Genomic DNA, 25,202 nt, shown 5'->3' with positions numbered 1-25,202 from the left:
CCAGAGGCCATTCTGGCTTTCCCGCTGGGCCGGCGGGCGCCCGCCAAAGGAGCGCCCGCTGGCCCAGCGGGAAAGGCCCTGCAACATTGAAGCCGGCTCCGAATGGAGCCGGTGGTGTTGCAGGGGTGCGACGGGTTGAGTTGCACCCGTTGCGATTTTCACTGTCTGCTAAGCAGACAGTGAAAATCTTTCTGGGGCCCTGTTAGGGGGGCCCTGCACTGCCCATGCCAGTGGCATGGGCAGTGCAGGGGCCCCCAGGGGCCCCACGACACCCGTTCCCGCCATCCTGTTCCTGGCGGTAAAAACCGCCAGAAACAGGATGGCGGGAAGGGGGTCGGAATCTCCATGGCGGTGCTGCTGAGATTCAGCCCAGCCAGGGGTAATCCGGCGGGAAACCGCCGGATCCCCTTTTCTGGGCACTGAAGCACCGCCAGCCTGTTGGCAGTGCTTCCGCGTCCCTCCACCCTGGCGGTCATAGACCGCCAGGGTTGGAATGAGGGCCTTAGTCTTCATGGACCAAAAAAAAAGTTACAAATAGTAGAATAGGACAGGGTTGGGGTACCCTGACTCTCCGGTCTTTGTGGGAGGAGGATTCCCAAAATAAAAGAAAAAAAAAAATTTGCCCAGCAAGACCAGATCGTGTTGCCTGTGATGACTTCCCGCTATGTGTGGCATTTAGCAAACCCAAAGTGCACTATTCGGCTCAGTCTGAACCGTTCCTCGGATATCTGAACTCTTCTCTTCTTTCTTTTTTCTGAGCATCCCCACACCCAGAGTGGAAAGCTGGAGGATGACTTCCCAGTCTATTACACTCATTTGCCATTGACAATGTGTAGTAAAATAACAGGCTATTCCTTTTTATGCTGTAATGAAAAATAAACTTAAAAATAGTAGAAGAGGGAAGGGTCGGGGTACCCTGACCCTGTGGTCTTTGTAGAAGGAGGATTTCCAAAATAAAATAAAAAGAAAGATTTGCCCAGCAGGACCAGATTGTGTTGTCCTGTGGGTCTCATGTGGGAGACACCGTTGACCAGAGTGCTCCTACAGGAGTCGTGCTGGACCAAAAGAAACACAAAAAAAGAAAAAAAAAGAAAATGTGGGGTGTTATCTCTGTGGATGGATTGGCCTCTCAGGAGGGGGCACTCCCAGAAGATTTGTCTCCCGCAGAGGTTGGATGCTCGCAGGGCCGTCTTTAGCACTGGTGGTGCCCTGTGCGACAGTCTTTTTTGGTGTGTCCCCCATGACCACCTCCTCGGACTCCCTCACTACTACCCGGCAAATGTGCCCCTCATCTCTCTATAGCCCCCCTTTCCTATACATTCATTTGTTTTAAAGCGCTTACAAAGGCTGGTTCTACTAATCCACTCAGCTATCCACATAATATCCAGATCTGTTCTCTGCAGCAAGCATACTTACCCTCTGCGCTACTTTATGGCAATTCAAAACTGCCACTGGACAAAACACTGATCTCTCTATCTAGCAAGAACGTTAAACACAGGAGTTATCCTGACATTTTAATTGCTTCCTGAAGGCTGGATGCACAAGGAACTTTTCTGCAGGTACTTTTAAATCGCAATTTCATAAGTTATTGCTAAACACTGCACCCGCTTGAGGTCAGCACCCCCAATCCAGGTCAGCAGTCGGTGTGGCTTCACCACTTGCCACGCCCTAAATCTGCCCCTGGTCCCTCACATTGCGGATGGGCCTAGGTCCAGGCAGCCTGCCAGGCTCTGCGTCCAACCCTCTACCGCGCATGGTTAAGAGGTATGCTCAGATGGGAAGTTGGGTTAATATCGTCAAAAACTAAAGGCTCCACTGATGTTATAGTTTGGTATGGGCAGATCTTAATTTATGTTAAAAACAACCTTAGAAATTTACTGAAAAAAGAGAGCTTAAAATGACGTTATAATTTGCCATGTTAATAATATGTTAAAAAAAATCCAAGAAATTTACTGGAAAATCCAAAGGTTAAAGTGACTTTATAAGTAGGTGAAAATGTCAGTCAAAATGTCACATTTTAAACCCAGAAAACCACTGAAACTCACCAGCGATTGTTTAGTGAACTAACTATAACATGCACACCTCCATAGGAGCTTATGACCTCAGTTATTATATCACTCATGACATGCTAGGTGGCATCATTGATTACATCACTGATGACATATAAAAATATATCATTGATCACATCACTGGTGATGTCACTGATGGCATTGTCAAAATACTGCTATTGAAACAACTCTATAAAGTAGTACATTTTTTCAGATATGAAAGTAAATACTAAATGGTGCAAAATTATGTAAACCATAATTCACCCTTCACACACACATGCACACTTAGATGAACTACGGCCCTTCTACGCAGACCTATTACCCTGTATAGCACACGTTGTAGATTGCCCACCTTGTGGGTGATCAATCCAACATGCCTGCACAAGCCCCTGCTGCACAGGGTCTTCACCCCTGTGAACAATTCTTCATGGAGAACCCACCCCATCCAAACACCCAAGCTCCATCAAGTGGCCAAGCCTTTACTACGTATAGTCATTGCCTTGTATTAAACCTTTCACAGAAAGCCAATCTCTTGTGGGCAAGCAACCAGACATGGGTGTTGAAGTACCTACTGAGAACATCTTCAACCTGTGCAGAACCGCTTTATTAGGAGCTCACTCCCTCTACACACCAAAGGCCCTTTAGCTGGTGAGGGACCTACCATGTACAACCTTTACCCTGTACTTTGCAGATAACTGACCTGTTGTGGGCAATCAAGCATACATGGGTAGGCAACTACTTGGTGACTATAGTCTTTAGTCCTATCCACAACTTCTCATGCAGACCCTCTATCTCCAGACACTCAAGGCTCTGTAAGAGAGTAAGCACCTACTATGTACATCCTTCATCCTGTGGCAAAGCTTTTGCAGATAGCCAATCTTTTGTGACTAATCAAAGAGACACAATTCAACAAGTCTCTGCTATGCCCAATGTTCACCCCGTGGCCACTTTTCACAGTTGGCTCACTTCTTTCACATACCTGGCACCCATTATGAGGTCAAACATGTTGGAAAAGCTCACACCTGTTTGCAGTGAAGAGGCCATAGAACATCATGTCTAGCTGTACCTTGCTAAATATCTTCCAGTATGATAACCATAAACCAAACTGTCACATTCATTGTATGATGTTATGATTGATATCATGAGTGATGTGACCAGTGATATCATTTGAGATGTCATAAGTGATGCTATCAATGGCAATTACAGCCTTCGACAGGTCGAGGTTTAAAACTGCCACAGCCAGAAAACAATGTCAGACCTGCTGTTATGTTTGAACTGTCACCGTAATGGGTGGCACAATGGGTGCACTAGTGACATTTAACTTACAGGCTGCAAGGAAACGCCTCTTTTTGCATGTTCACCCGCACAATTTTGGACTGCTGCTGCTGTTTGTTTCACTCTGAGAGTTCACTGAGGCCTGTTAACCAGACCTCAGTGGCAGTGTTCTAGACCATTACAAAGTCTATATCGAACTGGCTATCCCAAATTGGCAGAGAGTGGCTTACCTATAGGTCTCTATTATATGGTAACCAGGGCTTGAAAAGTCAGAGTGTCCACCCTGGGTTGCCGGCCTGATTGCGCCGCCCTGTGTGGCAAGGTACAAAATGGCTCCCAGTCTGCCACTGCAGACTGGATGAGCAGCTTCAAAATTGCTAATTTGATGTTGCCATTTAAACAAATGGCACCCCCCCCAATTCCCTACACAATATATATATACTACTCTCCCCTAGGAAAGGCCTACAGAGCCCTAAGGCAGGGAGCCATATATTATTAAGTGAGGTGTGTTTTTTTAAATATGGCCTAACAGCAAAGCTTCCAATTTGTCATTTTTGCTGTGGAAGAGTTAGTAACCCCATTGGCTAACGCAGAGTTACCAGCTTAGTACTCGGCTACCATCTGAATGGATCTACTGAAATGGGTGCTTCAACGCATCAAACTAATCATGACATTAAACCTGACGATGCGTAATTTGAATTTAATGTCACTTTTATGGAAAAACAACTTTTGGAAAGTTTGCACACTGTGACTCAGTTTGCCCAGTGGCCTTACCTGGTCACTGGTGACCAGACAGCTCTCTGCCCTCCTGGGGAGTAGTGTGAACAACTCCCAGGCTCATGACCAGTAGCAGCCTGCTACATGAAGAGGTGTTACCTCCCCCTTGCAGAACGCCACTCAGAGTGTTGGCCCAAAAGGCAAAGCTGCCTTTAGTGGGCAAATGGCAATAACACTCCTGACGGACTGCCCCTTTGTTTAGGTAGACAGGCTGGCAGCAGAAACAGAGAGGGGAGACCAAAGCCCAAACCAGTTTTCCCGTGGGCGAGTAGCCAACAGGGAGCCATGCCTCTAGACAGGGCTACCTTGCTCCTAACCTCAGAGGAAGGGTTCAGCATCAAACAGAGCTGAATAGTGCACTCTGGGTTTGCTAAATTCCACACATAGCAGGAATAAATCACAGGGGTGGGAGGGATCCTGGCAGTCCATTGGTTAGTGACTACGTCATCCCCCCAGGCCACTTTCTGGGCATTAATATAGCACGCCTGGCACCATGAACCTCCGGTTACAGTGAAACCTGCTGATCTCTGGCTGCACTCTCTGCTGGACTACCCCACCCCTTGAGCTAGCAAAGAGAGGATTGTGCCTGTGGCTCCTAGGTTGAGGAAATATGGCCCCCAATCCCCAGTCCAAAGAAGTGATGCCAAGGGTCAGTCAGCTGACTCCATGGAAACAACACCAGGGCCATCAAAGCTGAAGCAACCCAACCCGGCCAGTCAGTAACTACTTAAGGAGAATCGCCACTGACCGTGGCTGAGTGCCCTAGGAAACTGATCCTCGATGGCCAAAGGTTGCACTCATGTCTGCTGGACCTGGGAACATAATTTGGGTCCAGTTGGTCGCCCAAGAGGAACACAAGCCTCCACCAAATATTACCGCTGGGACCGCTATGGACGGGGGCAGGTCACCCAGCAGCAGCTGACCTTCTATTGGCTCAAGGAAGACTTTCAAGGGACCCTGACCTCTGTGGCCAAAGTTGCCCCACCTGAACCATGGACCAAGGAGTACCTGCAAGGACATCCCTGTCAACCACACAGCACCCACAGCATCCTTGAGGATCCTCCATCCCCCACACCTGTAGCATCAGGACCACTCCGTTTGAACTCTATGGCGGTCGTGCTGTAAACTTCCCAATTGGACTGGAGGACACTTTGATGGCCAGGTAACTGTTCAAAAGCTCCTTGGTGCCCCCACCGACCTTTTACCTTTTGGATTTAGTTCCCCCATTTGGGCCAGAGTAGCCAAACAAACTCTTAGCAACTTTTCGAAATTTTACACACTTTACAGGTATCAATGCATGTTTGCAGTTTAACTGAGATTTATGTTTTCTTTAAAAATCTATATCTCTGGAACCCTCCTGTGGAATTTGTTCACCTTGAGCTCTAAAAAAACTAAAACAAAATAATCTATTTTTATAAATTGATTTTGGATTTCTTTGGTGTTCTGTGGCTTTCTTATGTCGTTGTTTGGTGTGGTTAAATGCTTTACACTAGTTCCTTGGTTTAAGCCTTGCTGCTCGAAGTCACAGCTACCCAGGGTTGAGCAACAGGTTTTACAAATGAGCCTGACTGAACACAAGACAGTTTTTGTCAGTGTATTTACACAGTAAATTGACACAGCCATACCATAAAATACACCCTAATCCTCAAACAGTCCCTTGGTACACTTTGCAGTACATACTAGGGGCCTATTGGTAAGTTAGCTAGGCCAATTAGGAGTTTACCAATTGTGCATGTTTTTAGGGGTCAGAGCACATGCACTGGGGCCTGGTTAGCAGAGTCAAAAAAACAGCAATTAAATCTGTCATTAAGTGGGGATGACCTTGCAAAAAGGGGCATTTTCTGACATATACCATTTGGAAATCCAAGCTCTACGATAATTATCACACCACTTATTTTTTCCTCCGTGAATTATGGAAGGTTAAACCCAAAGTATTTGAACCATGTTCCTGGTGTGTAATACGCAATGGAGGAATGTGGATTTTCTTCAATGTAAACTTTTTACAAGTGCAATACCTTGAGCAAATAAACCCATTTATAAACCCAAGATTAAAAATTGGGCAACACAAGCAGGATTTTTCGAGGATTTACTGACCGAATGCACTCAGATTGCACATTAATTAATTATACAACAGAGAGGTAAGGGTAGAGGGGTTTATTTGCAAGATTAATCGGTAGACTCAGATTTCGTAAATAAACCAATTGGAAAAAACAATACATCCGTGTTATTAGTGAACAGCTTGATTATGAATAGGCTACTTAGTGTGTTTTTATGTGAGGTTGTATGTATGTGTGAGTCAGTGAATGTAGTTGTTGAGTGAATAGGTGGATAACAGCGAGTTCTTGATTGAATCTGAATTAGTTTGTGAATGAAGGGGCAGCAAAGGTAAAAGCAAATATGACAACTGAATCAACAGAAAAAAGAGAAGCTATCACAACAGAAAGGAGACACTCAGGCAACAAAGAAGGTGGAAGCTCAGACAACAGAGAGGGATTCAGGTCTGACCATGCTGAGGAGGCAACAGAGTAGGATCTGCTTAGATACTTCAGGGGCTGCACAGGCAACAGAGAGATGCCAACTGAGACAAAAGAGTGTGCCAGTTCAGGCAACAGAATAACCGCTCAATACATGCTGCTTAGTTAAAGGCAGAAAGAGTGCAATGAGAGGGGGGGGACCACCGACAACAGAAAGAAGAGGAGAGTTCAGGCAGCAGGGAGTTCAGGCTACCTCCGTGAGCAACATCAGCAAATCACACAGCAGAGAGGGTTACATTAGAGAACTGTGAGAGCAGCACATCAGGCCGCAGAGGCAGAAGTCCATCAGGTCACAGCACGAGTGGCACATCATGTCACCGCAGTTCAAATGAGAAAAAGAGGATCACTTTCAGACAACATGGTGCAGGATAATGCAGAGATAATGTGATATCACTGATAACATGGCAGGAGCTGCCTAGCCACCAGAAAGGGTGGACGCTCAATCAACAAAGGGTACAACAGAGGGTGCAGCCTTTCCCAGGAATCCAGCTACTTTACTGAAACTCTACTGGTACTGAAACATCTTCTTCAGTAGGCCTCTCAGGGCAACAGGTGTAGGTGTACATGGGAATGGTACAGGGACTATGTGATGTCTCCTTAATGCTCCTGAGGACTTGCTAAGGCCCATAACACACAGTACTCCAATTAACGTATTGAAATCTGTGTTAGCTTTTAGCCTATTTAGCCTGGGACTGGGATCTCTTAGTGAGTGGACTGAGTAGATTCTTGTGTCACAGTCGAATGATCTTTGTCAAGGGTGGGTATAGGCAGCTTTGGATCCACCATATTCAGGTGCCACCTTATTCACTCTCCAAACTGTTACTCAGGAATCTTCCTGCACCAGTAACACCTACTACGACCACCCTCTTCCGTCAGCACAACCAATCTTACATGAAGAATTTGCTTCAAAGGTCTTCATGTGCTTTTTGTGCTCTCGGGCAATAGCAATTGTTGAATAACTGATTCCCATGCTTGACAGGGCTTAGGACAGCATAACCAGGAGTAGTACTGATTCAGAATGATAACAAGAAGAATACCTAAACTAAAATTTGGGAGCTAAATGAGAGAGAGAGGACCTCCTTCACTAGACTCACAGGCCCACATAAGTACAGTCTTGTGAGGCTCAGAGCTCCGCCATTTGCTGTTGGAAATCGCCCAGCACAGGAGCTCCCCTACAGATTTATGCAGTTATTCCTCCATTGCGTGGCAACACATTCATGGCAGGCAGCCATTGCACCACCATGGAGAAGAATGATTTGGTGGCATTTTGCCTGCCTCTTAGTTTAGGGCAGTGAATCTTCCATCATTCTGGTAATGTCTCTTCTCTGATATGGCAACGCAATCCTGAAATTGTTCTTGATGTGTAAGTACAAAACCCTCAGTAAACCAATTTTAATGTTGGTACATAGTGTGTGCGCCTATTTTAGAGGTATGTTTCTATTTGAACAGCAGTTCCATCATAGCGTTATGGGACTGTGGCCCTGTCACTCTGGATATTGTTTCTCTAAAGTTTCTCCCACTTAGCAAATGGGAGCCTAATTGTTAGGAAAAGTCCTACCTCTGATTAAAATGTAAGGGGAACAGGTAAACATTTTAGTTTGGTTAAACTTATGTTCTTGCCATATAATTAAATGACATGTTTCCTTCCTTTAATCCATAATAGGCAAATCTGGTGGATTGCTGTGTACAACTATGGACCAAATCCTCTCTGATGTGTATTTTTTTATTACAGTCATCTTTTAGACTCACATCAGATTCTAACAGTATTTTGTAATTCATTACTCTTTTTTAAGCTGATTTTGTGTGTTTAAAATCCCAAATCAACTATTGAAATAGCATTTGAAACCATTTTAGTAGCATGCAGGGCATTATCTTTTCCTAACCTTATTCTGTCAGCTACTGTGTTTTGGAATGCCTCTGTCCTGTAGGTTTTACAGCTCCATTCTAACTCATCTAGATTACACACAATTACCATATTTCCTCCTGCTCCTTTTTTTTAAACCTAAGACCATTATATAGGAGCATCCATTCCGAAACTAGGACGTGAAGTTTGTTCACCGACTGGTTTGCAAATCGATATGTAATATGCTATATTATCTCTGCTCTAATGTAAATTGTTCATTCATAGGGAGTTGCAAAATACCCTGCCTAATGAATATTAAATATCCAGGTTTCAGTGTGCAGCCATGTGTGAACGGCTGAGGACGCAAGGATGAAGGCCTACAAGTGAGACCTCTGTCTCTGCACTTGACTTCTTAAACAAGAAACCTTATTTTATAAACACAGCTCATTCCATTAGCAATAAAGCAGGTGCTGCCTTGGAAAAGATGGACTTCCATTGGGAAAGATATTTAGGGGGAGAAGCTGGTGTAACACATGACTCCCAAAGGAGAAGCTCCCCCATGGAGATTCTCTGTTTGAGAATTAGGCCCCGATTTAAGACGGCCTAGTGCCTCATTGTTCAACATTAGTGTCAAATTATTTATGCTAAAATAGGCCAACGAGGCCAAAATCGCAGCGCCAGATTTACAAAGTGGTGTAGTGCATGCATTGCGCCACTTTGTAACCCCTTGTGCCACATTATGCCTGCACCAGGCATAAATTATGCAAGGGGGCGCTACCCCATGGGGGAGGGGCTGAAAAATGATTTCTTTGTGAACATTTTTTGGGGCGTTTTTGACGCCTGTTTAGAGCAAGCATTAAAAGGGGGCACACCATTGGTTACAATTGGCCCCTATGTACTGTTCAGGGTTAGCTCCAACATTTTGGCACTTAACCTGAACAATACATCAGTAGCGTCAAAACTGTTGACGTTATTCCCCCCCTACCCTGCACCATAGTGTGCCGTATTTTATATACGGCGCACACATGATGGCAGAGAGGAGTGCTAAGGGGTGCAAGAAAAGTGGCGCTCCACTGGGTGCAGCGCCATTTTTCTTGAATATGCCCCTTAGTTTCGACCCCAACTCTGGGAGCAGTAACTGATCAATGGATTGCAACTACAGTTGTAGTTGCAAACAGTTGATACATACCTTTCCCTCTTGTAAAGAAGGGGATGGCCCTTTCATGCCCCCTCCTACTTGAAGAGAATTCAGAAAGGGTTGAGGGTTGCAGAAGCTTTTTTACAACTCAGAAATAACTTTCTGACTTGTAAAAGGAATTTTGTACATTGTAAAAAGGCATTTGTAGTTGCAAATCGAGTAATTTTGAAAATCACAGGATTAACAACCTCAGAAAATCTTTGCATATCAAGCTCTTCTCCTGATAACCTGTGGCTTATGCTAATGTTCTGCCCCTAGTTTCATTTCAATGCTTCCAATGAAATGAAAATCACTACAGCATAGAAAGGAATATCATGTCACTTTATTACACACTGTCAATGGTGAATGTGTGTAATAGACTGGGGAGTCATCCTTCAGCCTTCCACTGAGGCACCTAGGTTGTAGAGAATGTTGTTGTTATAATAGCCATGATCCTCATGTATTCATTTTTTTGTCGCTGGGAGGGCACATTTAAAGTGAGTTGCACAAAACTGGTCACTTTTAGAGTTGGGATTGGTCTGGGCATTAGGGATAGGCCTGAATCAAAATGTACTTCTAAAATGATCATCTTTTTGGTTAGTTTTCTTCAGTCTGGAGGCCAAGCAAACTATCTGTTTTAGTGCTGCAGAGGGACTGTGTTACATTAGCACTTTGAAGTACCTACAATATTCACACTAGAAAATAATTGTTAGACCTGGCATCCTTGGCGTGGTCTCCCCTATCTTTTGACTCTACATCCCAGGTTGTTGCTGTGTGCTGGACTTTTCTTGATGTTTTTTTTACTCTGCGTACTTTACCACTGCTGACCAGTGTGAAAGTACATGAGTTCCCTATGTGAAATTAAATGTGTAATTGGCTTTTCCATGATTGGCATAATTGATTTACTAGTAAGTCCCTAGGAAAGTGCACTAGAGGTGTCCAGGGGCTGTAAATCAAATGCTTCTAGTAGGCCTGCATCATTGGTTGTGCCCCCCATATGAGTAGCCCTTTAAATATGGCTCAGACCTGCCACTGCAGTGTCCCTGTGTGCAGTTTTAAACTGCCAAACCTTCCCTTTTTATACATGTCAGGCACCCCTAAGGTAGGCCTTAGGTAGCCCGATGTGCAGGGTGCAGTGTATGTTAAAGGTGGGGCATGTACTGATGCGTTTTACATGTCCTAACAGTGAAATACTGCCAAATTCAGTTGTCACTGTTGCACAGCCTATCTCTCTCATAGGTTAACATGGGGGCTGAATTTAGATATCCTTAAAGTGCAGTTTCCCTTTGAGAGCAGAGAGAAATGTGGAGGTTGGGGGTCTCTGAACTCACAATTTAAAAATACATCTTTTAGTGAAGGCGGTTTTTAGACTTTTAGTTTGACAATGCCACTTTTAGAACGTAGGTATTTTCTTGCTTAAACAATTCTGTGACTCTGCCTGTTTGTGGATGCCCAGTCTGGGTCAGACTGACATTTGGGCTGTTTGTGAATCTCCTCTAGACAGTGACACAAAGGGAGCGGGATGTAGCCTGCATATCCTGATGAGCCATCTGGGCTAGACTGGAGGAAGAAGTGGTCACTTACACCTGAAAGGGCTGTGTCTGCCCTTACACAATGCCGTCTCCAACCCCCTGGTGTGTGTGTGTGGGGCTTGGGCAAAGCAAGATCCTGTAAACAACACAGACTTTTCTTTGAAGTTCGACAACTTCAAAGGCAGAAAGGGATATAAGTAGTGGACTCAAAACCCCAGACTTTAGATTTCTTCAAGATTTGCTTCTGGAACCAATACAAACCTCTGCCCAGCAGAAGAGTTGAAGAGCTGAGGAGAAGTGCTGCCCCTACCTGTGACTGTGCTTTGTGGGCTATCCTGTAGTTGCTGCTTCTGCCTGTGAAAGGGGACAAAGACTGGACTTTGTGGTATACTCCTGCTTGAGAAGAATCCCCAAGGGTTTGGACTGAGCTTGCCACCTGTTCTGAAGTGTCAGGGCCATCAAAGACCTCCTCTGCCAGCACCTGTACTCTCTGCTGAGACTCCTGCCCTGCCAAGTGGTGCTCAATCCAGTTTCTGGGCCCTTGAAAGGAGAAGCTGGTGGAAAACCAAGAAGATCCAAGGAATCCGACTTCAGACGACTCCGGACGGACCCTCCTGCTGAATCCCATGATGCCACCTGCAACCGAAACGGTGGTCCTCACTGGAGTGCGACGACCCCAGAGGCCTGACACCACTGCAGCCTCGCTGAAGTACGCCACTCTGTGGAAGTCGCTGCACCAAATTGTGACCGTCGAATATCAATTCAGCTGGAAATGCGTGGATCCAACGTTTTGCACCGATGCCACCTCACCTTCAAAGCTCCACAGCAAGACCTGACGCCTCTTTATGATGCCTCCACTCCTTCACCCCGCAACACCGGAACTGACGCCCCCTCAGATCCAGTGACGCAGCGATCCCCGATTCCGTGCACCGGCTTGTTCCTCACTGTCACATGGTACTGTACTGTGACCGATGTCGTGATATCACCTAATCAAAGCATTTGTGTTTCTAAGAGCTACATTGAAGTTTCATCTTTAAAATTCATAACTTTACTTGTGTATGTTGGATTTTTGTTGTTTTGGTCTTGTTTTGTTTAGATAAATATTGGCTATTCTTCTAACCTGGTGTTGAGTCATTTTGTAGTGTTGTCATTGTGTTACTGTGTGTGTTGGTACTTTACACATTGTCTCTGGGTTAAGCCTTTCTCTCTTGCCAAGCTGCCAAGGAGGTGGTGGGGGTTAATTAGGTGTGTTTCTCCTTTGCCCTGGCTAGAATGAGTGTCCAAAGACCCCATTTCTATCAACAATAAAAGTAGGAAATATAGGAAAGAGGAAAAATAGGAAAACAGCAATGAAAAGAAAAGAGAACTGGTTGCAGGAGGGTGCCTATCCACTTCCTTGTAAGGAAAACATGGAATAAAAATATTAAAATAAATAAAAACATGGAAAAACGAGGGGAAAAGACAAACCAACGTAAAATAAATGAGAATCAAAACAAACAACGCAAAAAGCTTGAAAAGTAAAATAAAATGAAAGTAATTAGATTTATTCTGGGGGAAAAGGAGCTTTCTTCCCTTCCCTGATAGAGAGCAGGAGCTTTAATAATCGACACACGTAATTAATGAACTCTTACTCATGCTGGAATACCATCTAAATCATTAGTTCAAAAAGCAAAAGTCTCAGAGCGAAATTAAGTGGCTGATCTCAGTGCTAAAGCACTTACTCGCTGCCATGAAGATGAGGAGTGCTGAGACTCTAATGAAGTGTGTTGCCCTGTTTGTAATGATCTTGTAAATAGCACGTTCAAAACATAAGCCTGTGACTCGTACCATGTGGTTGTGGTTTCTTGTAAAAGGTTATGTTTAGTGCCCTGAAAAGTGTGCTTGATATTCCTTCCTAGAAAAGGGGAATTGATTTTTCCCGTGCAATTATGACAGCGTCCACTGAGTTTACCAATAGAGCGCCAAGAAGCTCTTGGTGGTCACATGTGAAGGGAATGATTTCTTCTTCAGTAGTTGGATTATAAAAATATTTTTTTGAAAACATGTAAGACTGAAGTTTAACCTTACAGAAGTTAAGCTTTAGTCTATAATTAAAAATGTAAAAAAATGTGACTGGTTATTTTGGAGCACTTCTGCTAAATCTGCGAGTTAGAGTGCCTGGTCAAGAGATGATTGGCCCAATTCACCAAGTCACCCTTTATTTGAAGAACTGGAACATGCAGCAGTCTGAATCTAAAATATCTTTTCTTTGGGCCTGATTCTGAATTACTTTTCGGTATTCACGAACTGCACTTTTGCAGTTACTTACTCTTTTGAAGTAAGTCCAGCATTATACATGGCCAACTACTTGTACTGCAACCAACACCGTCCCATAGAAAATAATGGATACACGGGTCAGTGATTATGAACAGATTGCAAAATGTGATTGAAAAAAATTAAGAGGGCTAAAACACCTGGGAGTGCAGCGAAATTGTTTTGTTGTTTTGTCATGTGATATATGAAGTGAAAAGTGGTCCGCCCACACGCTAACACCAGCAGTTGAGCGCGCTGCCTTTGACCACAATTGTTTGCTGATTCCTTGATGGCAGCGGCGCCTGAGGACTTTAAAATGCAGAAACGAAGTGAGATACTGATCTTTGCAAGTATACTGGATACTGGGAGACTATTGAGAGCCCGGATGGGCATGGACTCCTATTTTGCATCTGAGAATTTATGAACATACCAGGAAATCTCACCAAAGGGAACTGGTGAGTATTTCCCTTAAAAGGATGCCTCCAGATCGATGCGGCTCAGATTAATGTTTTAAGGGGCCCAGGAGTTTGAATTAGAAACTTGTACTTACATTTGCAAACTGCGAGTTGTACTACAGGTCCCAGAACACCCCTGTACGGATAACAGGAGGGAAATAATCACAATAACAACTGTTCCACTTTGAAAAAGATTGTTTAGTCGAAACGCATCAGTGATTATGAACAGATTGCAAAATGTGATTGAATAAATGAGAAATCTAAAACACATAGGAGTGCAGTGAAATTGTTTTGTCATGTGATATCTATCTATCTCTCTCTCTCTCTCTCTCTCTCTCTCTCTCTCTCTCTCTCTCTATATATATATATATATATATATATATATATATATATATATATATATGCAAAAAACAAAGGAGATCTCTGGGAAGTTCCCAAATTTAGGTGGAGAGCAGCTCTAGTAAGGAGCACCCTGCAACACCAGCAACACTCTAGAATTGCTCACCTCAAATGTCTGCTTATCTAGCAAAGTTTTTAAGCATAGGATCAGCACAGTGCTATCCACGCCGAACTAGATAATGACAAAGGCCCTCATTCTGACCTTGGCGGGCGGCGGAGGCCGCCCGCCAAAGTCCCGCCGTCAGGTTACCGTTCCGCGGTCGAAAGACCGCGGCGGTAATTCTGACTTTCCCGCTGGGCTGGCGGGCGGTCGCCTTCAGGCCGCCCGCCAGCCCAGCGGGAAAGAGGCTTCCACGATGAAGCCGGCTCGGAATCGAGCCGGCGGAGTGGAAGCTGTGCGACGGGTGCAGTTGCACCCGTCGCGTATTTCACTGTCTGCGCAGCAGACAGTGAAATACATTTAGGGGCCCTCTTACGGGGGCCCCTGCAATGCCCATGCCAGTGGCATGGGCACTGCAGGGGCCCCCAGGGGCCCCGCGACCCCCCCTACCGCCATCCGGATCCCGGCGGTCGGACCGCCGGGATCTGGATGGCGGTAGGGGGGGTCGGAATCCCCTCGGCGGCGCAGCAAGCTGCGCCGCCTTGGAGGATTCAATGGGGCGGCGGTACACTGGCGGGAGCCCGCCAGTGGTGCCGGTCCGACCGCGGCTTTACCGCCGCGGTCGGAATCCCCATTGGAGCCCCGCCGGCCTGTCGGCGGTGCTCCCGCGGTCCTCCGCCCTGGCGGTCTTTGACCGCCAGGGTCAGAATGACCGCCAAAGTCTTTTGCCACTTGTACAGCAAAATCTTTAAGCATATATATATATATATATATAGTTGTCTCTTTACTTTGTAAGAATCTTATAGTGGAGATACACGTGTATGTAGAGGATAGTAGTAATAGTAGTAAGTCATTATAGAAGGACATTTCCTTTATTTTCTATGGGATTAGTTGTTTACTACGCATTGATATAACAAATAAAGTGGAGGTAAGATGTGTTTGATATTAATTGAGGGTATTTTCCTCCCAGTTGGCCTCATCACATTTGTTTGCCAGTCTCCAAAGATGTCCTTGCCAGTTCAGACATTTATTAATGCTTTCTCTGAGATAGGAATAAAAATCTACTTGCTCAATTCTTGGCTCATCTGTTTTCTATATGAAACATTTTGCTGTTCCACCAATGGTTAGTTTTTGTATGGTTCGTGGCTAAACCATCGCTCTTGTTGAATTCACTAAGGAGGATTAGCAGTGAAGGCTCCTCTGCAATGGCGGAGGAGAGTCACCACACTGGCTAAGAGCCAGCAGCTGAGAAATAAAACCATATTTTGTTTTATTTTCCAGCTGCTGGCTCAGTTGAGCCAGCATGTCAAGGGAAGGGCAGGGCTGGGCCATGGGAGTTGGGAGCAGGAAGAGGAGTGGAGTGCACTAAGTGCACATGTTAGTTTAGCCAGCCATCTTAGGCTGGCCAAACTGACATGCGCACTTAGGTTTCTCCAACCCGGCTGTTTTACACATCCGGGTTGGAGAAACTGCACAGACTCCATCACAGTCAGACTCTGCGTCACACCAAGTCTCTCAGACGAATCCTGGTGCTGCTCTCATGCTAAGTATAGCATCCTAGGTATGCAAGGTATAGCATGAGAGCAGTGCCAGGATAGCATGGGGATCCTGTGCTGGGGACTGCTTGGACACCATCAGAAGAGGAGTGCGAGGCAGCTGGCAGAATCGGGAAAGGTATGTTTTGTTATGTTTTTGTTAGGGGTGAGCGTAAAGTGCTCCATCCCTCTTCTAATTTCTCTTTAGGGGGATTTTAACCACGTCCATGTTACGTCAGTCAGTTTCATTGGTTAGTGGGCTTGCCTTTAAAAATCTGCTTGTTTTTATTCTTGAAAGGCATGCATACGTCATGCCTTTTCCGGGGTTTAGCCCTCCTTGAGAGCACCAGTAAACTACTGGAAACATACGAGGCTCCATGTTTTGTGTATGATTTTTTGACTACTTTTTCTCTTAATTTTGCAGCGCGATCGCGCTCACGCTCGTTTTTTTCTTTTACCATTTAATGTGGTAAGGAAAGTCTGGTTAGGAGTTTACAAAGCTAATAGCTCTTACTCGACGTAAAGCGAGACACGTTGTATTGCAAATGCTTGTTTTTATTTATCCACCCGTCATGCCCTCCTTTGAGATTTGCGGCGGCTGCTCCTGAAAGTTAGTTGATGTTGCAGACCTCTTTTAGCTTGCAAAAATATGGCAAGGTCATCCCCATATGCTAGCTGGCTGATCGTTTGTTGTGCAAGCCTAGGAAGTCAAACCTTGCGTTAAGATACTTTTGGCAAGTCAGCTATATATAAGAAAAATAGAAGAGGGGCTAATATGCAACCTTGCTGAGAGTTTGTAAACGCCTTTAAACTTGTGAGCTTTGTGACATTCACAAACTCCTCTCAGCCCCTTTTCTAACCTGGAAGGGGCTCGAATAACTCCCTTTCCAGGGAAGGGAGGGAAACTGAGCACCCTAACTGCGTGGGGTGTAGGGGAATGGATTTCTCTGCTGGAAACATATTTTCTTGTGGAAAAGAAAATATGTATATTCACAGCAGTGTTGGACACACACTGCGTCACTGACCCTTACCCACCCTCAAAATCTTCAATTGTTTGTGATTACTCCAGAGTGTGTACCTGAGTGAGTGGTGTTGTTTGTGCTCTTCACTCCATGTTCTGCATTCCTTCTTTCTGAGTGATCATTTTTGTTGGTGCTTCTGGCCTTAATAAGTAAACTTACAAGGGGACGCAAATAGGTCGATGAACCTTTTGACTATGCTTAAGATGCTCCCACCACATATCCTGTGAATGCAAATCAATAATCAATGATTAATCATCAGCATCAATAGTCAATAACAATCAATAATAATAGTAATTAATAGCAGCCAGTTTTGTCATACACCATGACCTTGCAGTCATGAATAACCACACCTTTTTGAAAGTTAGAATATTTATTTCCCTATATTAACAATGCCAATGTCACATAGGTTAATTTAAAAATCAATTGATGAACATACAAAATCAACACTGGCTGTCAACAGCGGTGAAAGAAACGCAATTTAATCAAGGCTTGAGCTACTACACATTCCAAAGTTACAGTGCAAATTAATAGCAAGAATAATTGCACAAATGATATTACATACATTTAGATTCAGCAAAGAAAAGACAGGTTACTCCATATATTGAATTTCATTCTTGAGGATCCTAACTAACACCAGATTAGAAGTAGCATGTTGGCCTTCATGCGAAACAATTTAGTCAACAAAATTTGGAAAAACATCTAACTATGGCTCAAAATAGTGCGGTTGGTACCTAGAAACAAAAAGCAAATAGACATAGCAAACAGTATCATAGTCAATATACCTATCCTCAGTTTGGATCAGCAAGCTGTGACAGTCTTCGTCCTCAGGACATCAGTCTGGTCAGCAAAGCATCAGGATTCAGCATTAAAGTTCAGAAACACCAAAGTCTTTTGAGCAGTAAAGTCAAACACGTTTTTTCTCAAGATGGAAAAATAGGCAAAACTGTGACCTCTTCTCATTGCAGTCTGGCTAAGTTAGATTTCCTAAAACTACTTCCCACATCCTAATTGGGCCAGGAATCACATTTTCACATTTTGACCAATAAAACTAAAACTTCGAATCTAAAGTTCTTCTACTACATGGTTCACATGTCAATGATTGGCTCCTTTCGTACTGTTCTCATTCATCCGGCTTATCAGGAAACAATATTGTTGCAGCTTATACTCCAGTCAGTGTCTTCACTGTATTCTCCTGAGAACGTCAGTCTTACACACATTACATTAAACAATGTTGCAGTAGCTAGTACAGCATCTTCTAGCAAGCAGTTCTCATGTGAAATACTTTCAGCCACGAGCACATTAGGTCAGCACAGTGGAAAATCACAATTTAAGTTTTTAAACAGACATTTTATTAAATACCCAAGAAATACAGCTTGACATGAGGCCATGCAACTAGGCCAAGACCTCCGCTAAGTTAAGGCCTACAATTAATAAAGCTAATACATAATGCATAACCCTTAATATGACATATTGCTACATTAATCAAACATAAACCCAAAATGCCAAAATGCCATTAATAAGTACACTTCGTGAACATTGGCGGCCACTTATGTGGTCACACGTTCAAATACGTGCATTATTTTCTCTAAGTTATTACATTTTCCACGCAAATTCAACATGCAGGCTACATGAATATTCATTAGTCATTTAATTAATAACTCCTGTGTTAACAATTTCCAGACAGTGAACCTGAATGTGTGTCCCACTATTCACAAATGTTTGTGTTTTTGGAGATGTGTTGGAAACACACTGTTCCTTTCCCGTCATCGTTTTCCTCAAACCTTTGTGACTAGTTCACACACTCTGCTTTTGCTGCCTTTGGATCTCTCCTCCAAAGGCATGATTGTGACTTTGTCTGCTCTTGGGGGAGGGTAGGCGGTGGAAGTAACTACACGTGCATTGGACATCCTTTACCTAAGGGTGTAGCTTCATGGGGAGTGTTACCCCCCCCCTAACAAATACATTCTCTAGTAAATAGTTGGGGACAGGTAAAATCAGTCAGTTATGGTGAGTGGTCTGTCAGATTTCACCTGGGATTTTTACAAGCACATCAAGACAATAACATACACACTCTCCCTCTTCTCTCTGGTTTGAATTTTTTTGTAAATGTTGGTTATTTTACAAAATATTGGGCCAGGTTTATAAGGCCCTAGTGCCATTGGAGCATCACTTTTTGTGATGCTCTGGTGGCGCTGTGCAGTGCGCCACATTTACAATGTAAATTTAAAGCCACCTTGTAAATATGGGCCCCTCGGATGCAGTTTTCTGCGTCAGAGGGGCGTGCAATGGGTGTTGCTGTGGGCATTCTACCGCAACAGCCATTGCTGTTGACGCTGCCCCAGATTTACCAGGAGGCATAAATCTGTGGCAGTGCCAAAAATTAATGCCACCCCAGGGTTAGCATTATCATGGCGCAACGAGGAGGAATAGTTTTATTCCTCCTCGTTTTTGCTTTTTTGCTTTTTCCATGTGTGCTGCATAGAAAGTGCAAAAGGCCATGAATGATTGTTTATGTGCAGGGTCCCTTCCTGCACATAACAATCATTCAGAAATGACGATTTGCTTCTTCTATATGTGCTGCATTCACCATTGTAGATTGTGTATGTGCAGCAAGGGACACCTTCCTGCACATAAACAATCAATCCCCTCAATGCAGACACCCTTGTATTATGGTGCAAGGGTGTTGTGTTGGTGCTTGCAGCAAAATGTAGCACGATGCAAGGGGATTATATTTAGTAAATATGGCGTGTCTCTGAATTTCTAAAGTGATGCAGTGTGGCTCTGCAAATTTTGACACAGCACTGCGCTGTGACCCTTTTTAGTAATTCTGGCCCATTGTGTTTTAAGTACCCCTAACAATCCACCCTGCTCTTCCTTTTGCCCCTTAGTCTCCTGCATGTTCTGCTTCTCATTGCATGATATGCCAGAATGATTTTTTTGGGAAAGCTGAAGCTCTTCCCACTCCCCAATCTTACTGACCAAGGCCTTCACCTCTAGTCTAATTTAAAATCCACTGTAATGCTCTCCAAAAGTGTAGTGACCCAGAGTGCTGATGTGTGTGAGGTGGGATGTGCATAAACCCGAACCTACATTGGACACTCTCTGTTCCATTAAAACAGGGCACGTTTCAATGCAGTAATCACAAATGCCCTCTGAGGGGAGCAGGAATACACACTCACCAGAATGGATGTATTCGCACACACAGGGGCTCCTAAAGTCAACGTACCTAGAATACAAGAAAGTACAAAATCAAGAGAAGAACATAGGGAAAATAGAGGACAGACTAAGAAGGTAAGGAAGGGAGGAATTAGAGGGAGAGCCAAGAAGGAAAAGACAGCCACGAGAACGAAGATGTGCAACCCAGATGCAGAGGAGGAGGACCTGGTCCCAGAAAGGCGGGTGAAATGAACAGTAATGGTGAATGAAGAAAAGTACCTAGACCGGATGGACAAGGTTGAGGATACCTGGTACATAGATTGATGGATGTCGCCGATGGACATGTTAATATGCACCATAGTCCTGGAGAGCTGTGCCTTCCAGGTTGAGTGCCCATATTCTTGAGTAGCAGGAAGGGGAGGGGGACAAGGCAAAAGACTCAGTAGGGTATGTGAAGCTGTACTGGAGCCCTGTTTCCACCCTAAAGTTCACCTTCAAAATAAGAGAAGAAAAACCACGATAAAGAGGTTAGGGTTACTCATGATTCTGAACTGAAGTTCTATAGAAAGTCCAAACTCTGGAAATATTTTTTGTTAGGACAGCAAAAGGATATAGAAATCCAGGAAGGGCAGCACTAAAAGAAGGCTAAATCCCGCTATGTAACCCTACCATGATTCCCCTGAGAAGTTGAGAGAGGAACTTAGTTTTAATACTATTACATTACACTTACTTGGGTTACCTTTTGTGTTTGTTCTTCTGAGGAACCACCTGTAGGTGACACAGCAGGTGAACCTAGAGAAGAAGAAAAACACAAAATATTAGTCCAGGAAAATGGGAACAGTCACCATCTCCCAGTCATTTGCATTGACATGCATGCCAGTAGCATTATACCACCCTCAAATTAGGATAGAAGTTAAAAACATACCTCAAAAGCCTCCTAGAATTTAATATTGACCCGCCTCCCACATGCTTTCATTACAAGTTCAGCAGAATAGGTAAATTATTTACCACACATGGTAAATACCTGTTCCAACTTTACAACTTGCAAATGAGGTATAACATACAGAATCCTTATTTAATACACCAAATTCTGCATGTTTTGCCTTTTTACAGGCCCTTTCCCTCAATAAATTTCAGCAGTTTTGAGATGGTGGTATTTATGAGGGGAGAACATCGAGAATGTGATAATTATCACACAACTCTTAACTCTGATGCCTGAACAAACAGATGTTTGAACAGGGATTGGAATGTAGTCCAGCAATTGTACGCAGGACCATGGTGATACTTTTTAAAAACATGTCATTTTATATCATGATACTTATACATCAAAGGTTAGTAGGTCAGTAATATTTTGACACCCACATATACTGTATAGTTATTATTAGATCAGAGTTTCCATGGGAAGAGCAGATATTTTTTGCTAATAACTTTGGCTTAGTTTTATGAATCATAACAAAACTTTCCAACAAAAAGATGCTCCTTCCTGGAAAGTTTTGCGCCAATCCATCTTGCGAGAGTAAAAAAAAGAAAGTGTGGGTCCCTAAAAATTGTTTCTCATGATAATTCCATTTGGATATTATAGGAAGTGATACAGAAACAATGGCTGAACTGATACCAAATTTCCCAGAAAAAAACTTTACTCAGAAATTGTGCTTTTCATTATTTGGTGTAAATTCATTTAGCAGTTTTCAAGAAATTCACTTGTAAAGAAATTGTCAGGGTAGGCATGAAGGGATTAAACAGTTAGGAATATCTGAACTGTTGATGTCCAGATATAATTTAATTGGCCACTTTGAAGAGCCAAGTGAATCCTAGTTGGCTGGCTACAGCCTGAACAATATCTTGTGGCAACCATTACAGGATTTGTGGACATGGTCCTGGCATCCTAAAAAAATGTAAGGTGGCAAGGTCAGCACACCGTGACCCCAAGAGACATGTGAGGGGCCCCCAAAGGGACCATTCCTAGATTTCTGGTCACCACATGGACTACAGTGAATGGCAGGTTTTGAGGGTCACAAAAAGGAGTGCATACAAAGGGTGATAACAGATTTTAGTCAAGATATACATGATGAGTTGTTGGAACCACACTAATTTTAGGAATTGTGGTGTATTCTAAGGTGATTTTACAGTGTGTAAAATGTTGTCCCTCTACTGGAATTTGATGAACCATGCTTGAGAGAAAATTACTTTCTCTTGTGAGTTTGTCATGGTGGTTATTGAAGGTGATCCAGGAGCAAAAATGAGAGCTTTAAGTTCAAACTATCATCCTCATTCATGTGAATCTATGTTCATGATAAACCTGAAGGCATATTGATGGAGTCAAAGTTGTAAAACGTAAAATATTTCGTTTATGCATGAACAAAATGAGGGAGTTTGTTTTGGCACCATTTAACGAATCATCATGAAACTTTCCAGAAAAAGGTTCATGCACCTCAGCTTGTTTTCTGGAGTTTTGGGGTGATCCCCTCACGTGGGGGCAGAGAAAAAGGGGCAGAGGTCCCTAAACACGTTTTTCCCATGCAATTTCCCATAGGAATTTTGAGAACTGATACAGAAACGCCAGCTGAAAAAAATTGCACTAAATATGGCACAAACCTAGATCTTTACTCTTATGTGTGCTTTATGTGATTTGGTGAAAACCTCTTCAGCCACTTTTAAGAAATGAATGGCTTAACTATAGTAATATCTGGATGGTGGATCCCACCAGACTGCTATGGTACTCAGTGGTACTACAAATTAAATGAAATAATGCATTCTCATTTGCCAAGAGGGTTTTTCCCATCAATCCTACAGGACCAAGCAATTTTATTTACAGGCTGCAACGTCAACAGAAGTGTTGCTCCCACCATTTTAGGACTCGGGGCTGAGTCCCCGTGTCATGAGGCTGTAAATAAATTAACATAGAAAGGGGCCAGGTAAGGGTACCCTGACCCGCTGGTCCTTGTGGTGGGGCCAAAATATATTTTGTTTGTGCCACACGTATTGCAGTACTCCAGCTGACCCCAATAAGGCCCCCGTGAGTTCCTGTGGGAATCCCATAGGACTCAACACAACCCTCCCATGTGGCTTTTTGGGAGTACCACGGTACGACAAACAAAAAATGGAAAATGTGGGGTAGGTGTCCAGGGGGCTCGACCGCAGGGCGTTAGCCAGCAACAGAGTCTTGCTGCCCCCACTATTCACAGCCAAAGGCTGCGTATGGCTAGGGGTTGGTCGGTGGCAAGGGGTTGCTACATCCATTCCCCTACTGTGCACTATGCTCAAGTGAGGGAGTTGGGGGAATATGATCAAAATCCCCAGACATTCACTGAGGAAACAAATGTTAAAGTAACTTTATAGTTAGTTATGATAACAAGATCTCACTTTGTTTTTTAGTAATATGTTGAAATCACTGAAACAAACATATTAATTGTGATGGATGGTAGCCACAAGAAATAGGGTAATTTTCTTCCTAGGTCAAGTTAAAGGTTTCACTAATGGTTACCTGAGCTCACCTCCAAAGAGCTAACAGAACAACAATAATACAAGCAGTCTTCACGTAAGAAAATGTGTGAAGCATTTAAAAGTACTAATCAGTTAAGAAGTCAAAAACACAACACCGCAAAAATCTCCAGTTTTCAAAAATAGAGAATAATTTAATGAACAAATGCTGGTAAGGCTAAAAAGTTATATTATGCTCAGAACCTGCTGCTTATAATTTCACTTTCACGCTCTGCCCATTCTCTTCCAGGCCTCTTTTGACGTTCAAAGTATGTATTTGGCATTTATAGTGCACATGTACAGTCATATGTATGTTCATATCGAATGTTGGAATGCCTTACGTATGTTTTGTTTTTCATTATGCGTTGTTTGTAACAAAGCAGGCTTGCCTGCAAGTGTGGTTTGGTTTTGTTGCAAAGTAATTACAACTACCCTAAAAATAATAAAACATTCCAATATCTTATTGCAGACTGTTGGTGGGATAGCAACCCCAAGGGGAGTTTACACCACTGATACAAGTAGTTCCATTAATACATCAGCCAGTTCACCCCCACCTGGTCAGCTTCAGCAGGAACCCTCCAGCATCATTTAATGACACACTGAGAATGTTGCTGCCTGTCAGCATGCAGGCACTCAGCAGTGCCACTTCTGCACAAGTGAAGCACAACTAGACATTGTGCATTACGTAAACATGTTCTACCATTTCCTATGCTGTTTGAAGCAAATAAACATTAATGTAAATGGTCGACTTCGAAAACGTGTGCATTTTGAATAAATATACTGAGGTTATAATTAACTTTTTATTTTTATTTTACACTTTTTACCAAAGTCCTTTATGTAGAAATTCGTAAATGCAACCTTTGCTCCCCAATCATATAATTGGGCCTGATTCTAACTTTGGAGGACGGTGTTAAACCGTCCCAAAAGTGGCGGATATACCACCTACCGTATTACGAGTCCATTATATCCTATGGAACTCGTAATACAGTAGGTGGTATATCCGCCACTTTTGGGACGGTTTAACACCGTCCTCCAAAGTTAGAATCAGGCCCATAGTGGCTTGTTTAAACGTATATGATAGAATGTAAGGCTGAGTCGGCCCTGTGTGTGTCCGGACCACCTACAGATCTCAGTAGAAGGTGCTTACGAATGTTGTATCACTTTCAGGTCACTTCAAAAAAACATAAAAAGCAGCTGGGGACAAAGATCCAAAATTACAGATGCAACGTCTGGTGCAACCTTAGTTTTTTCTTATTTTATTGTGACTCTTGTGTCGAACCAAATGTACTACTGAAAGGTTGCGTACAAACATAACATACATATCAAGGTTCATCTGCATTGATTTTGCACCCGGGAACAAAATGTTGTATTTAGGCATGAAGCTGACACATGCATTTTATAAATGTAATTAAATTGGATTATATTACACCTGCCTACAATAATGTTCATACTTGGGGCCATTACAGCCACAATGCCCTGATACTGCAATTGTTACACACTCTTTTGTGTACTTTTTCTGCGACACCATGGCAGTGGGTCACACTTGTTTTTCCTATTGATAGTCTCAAAGAGTAACT

This window comes from Pleurodeles waltl, chromosome 2_2, assembly GCF_031143425.1.
Source record: "Pleurodeles waltl isolate 20211129_DDA chromosome 2_2, aPleWal1.hap1.20221129, whole genome shotgun sequence".
Taxonomy (NCBI): Eukaryota; Metazoa; Chordata; class Amphibia; order Caudata; family Salamandridae; genus Pleurodeles; species Pleurodeles waltl.
Note: the sequence above shows the minus strand (reverse complement) of the source record.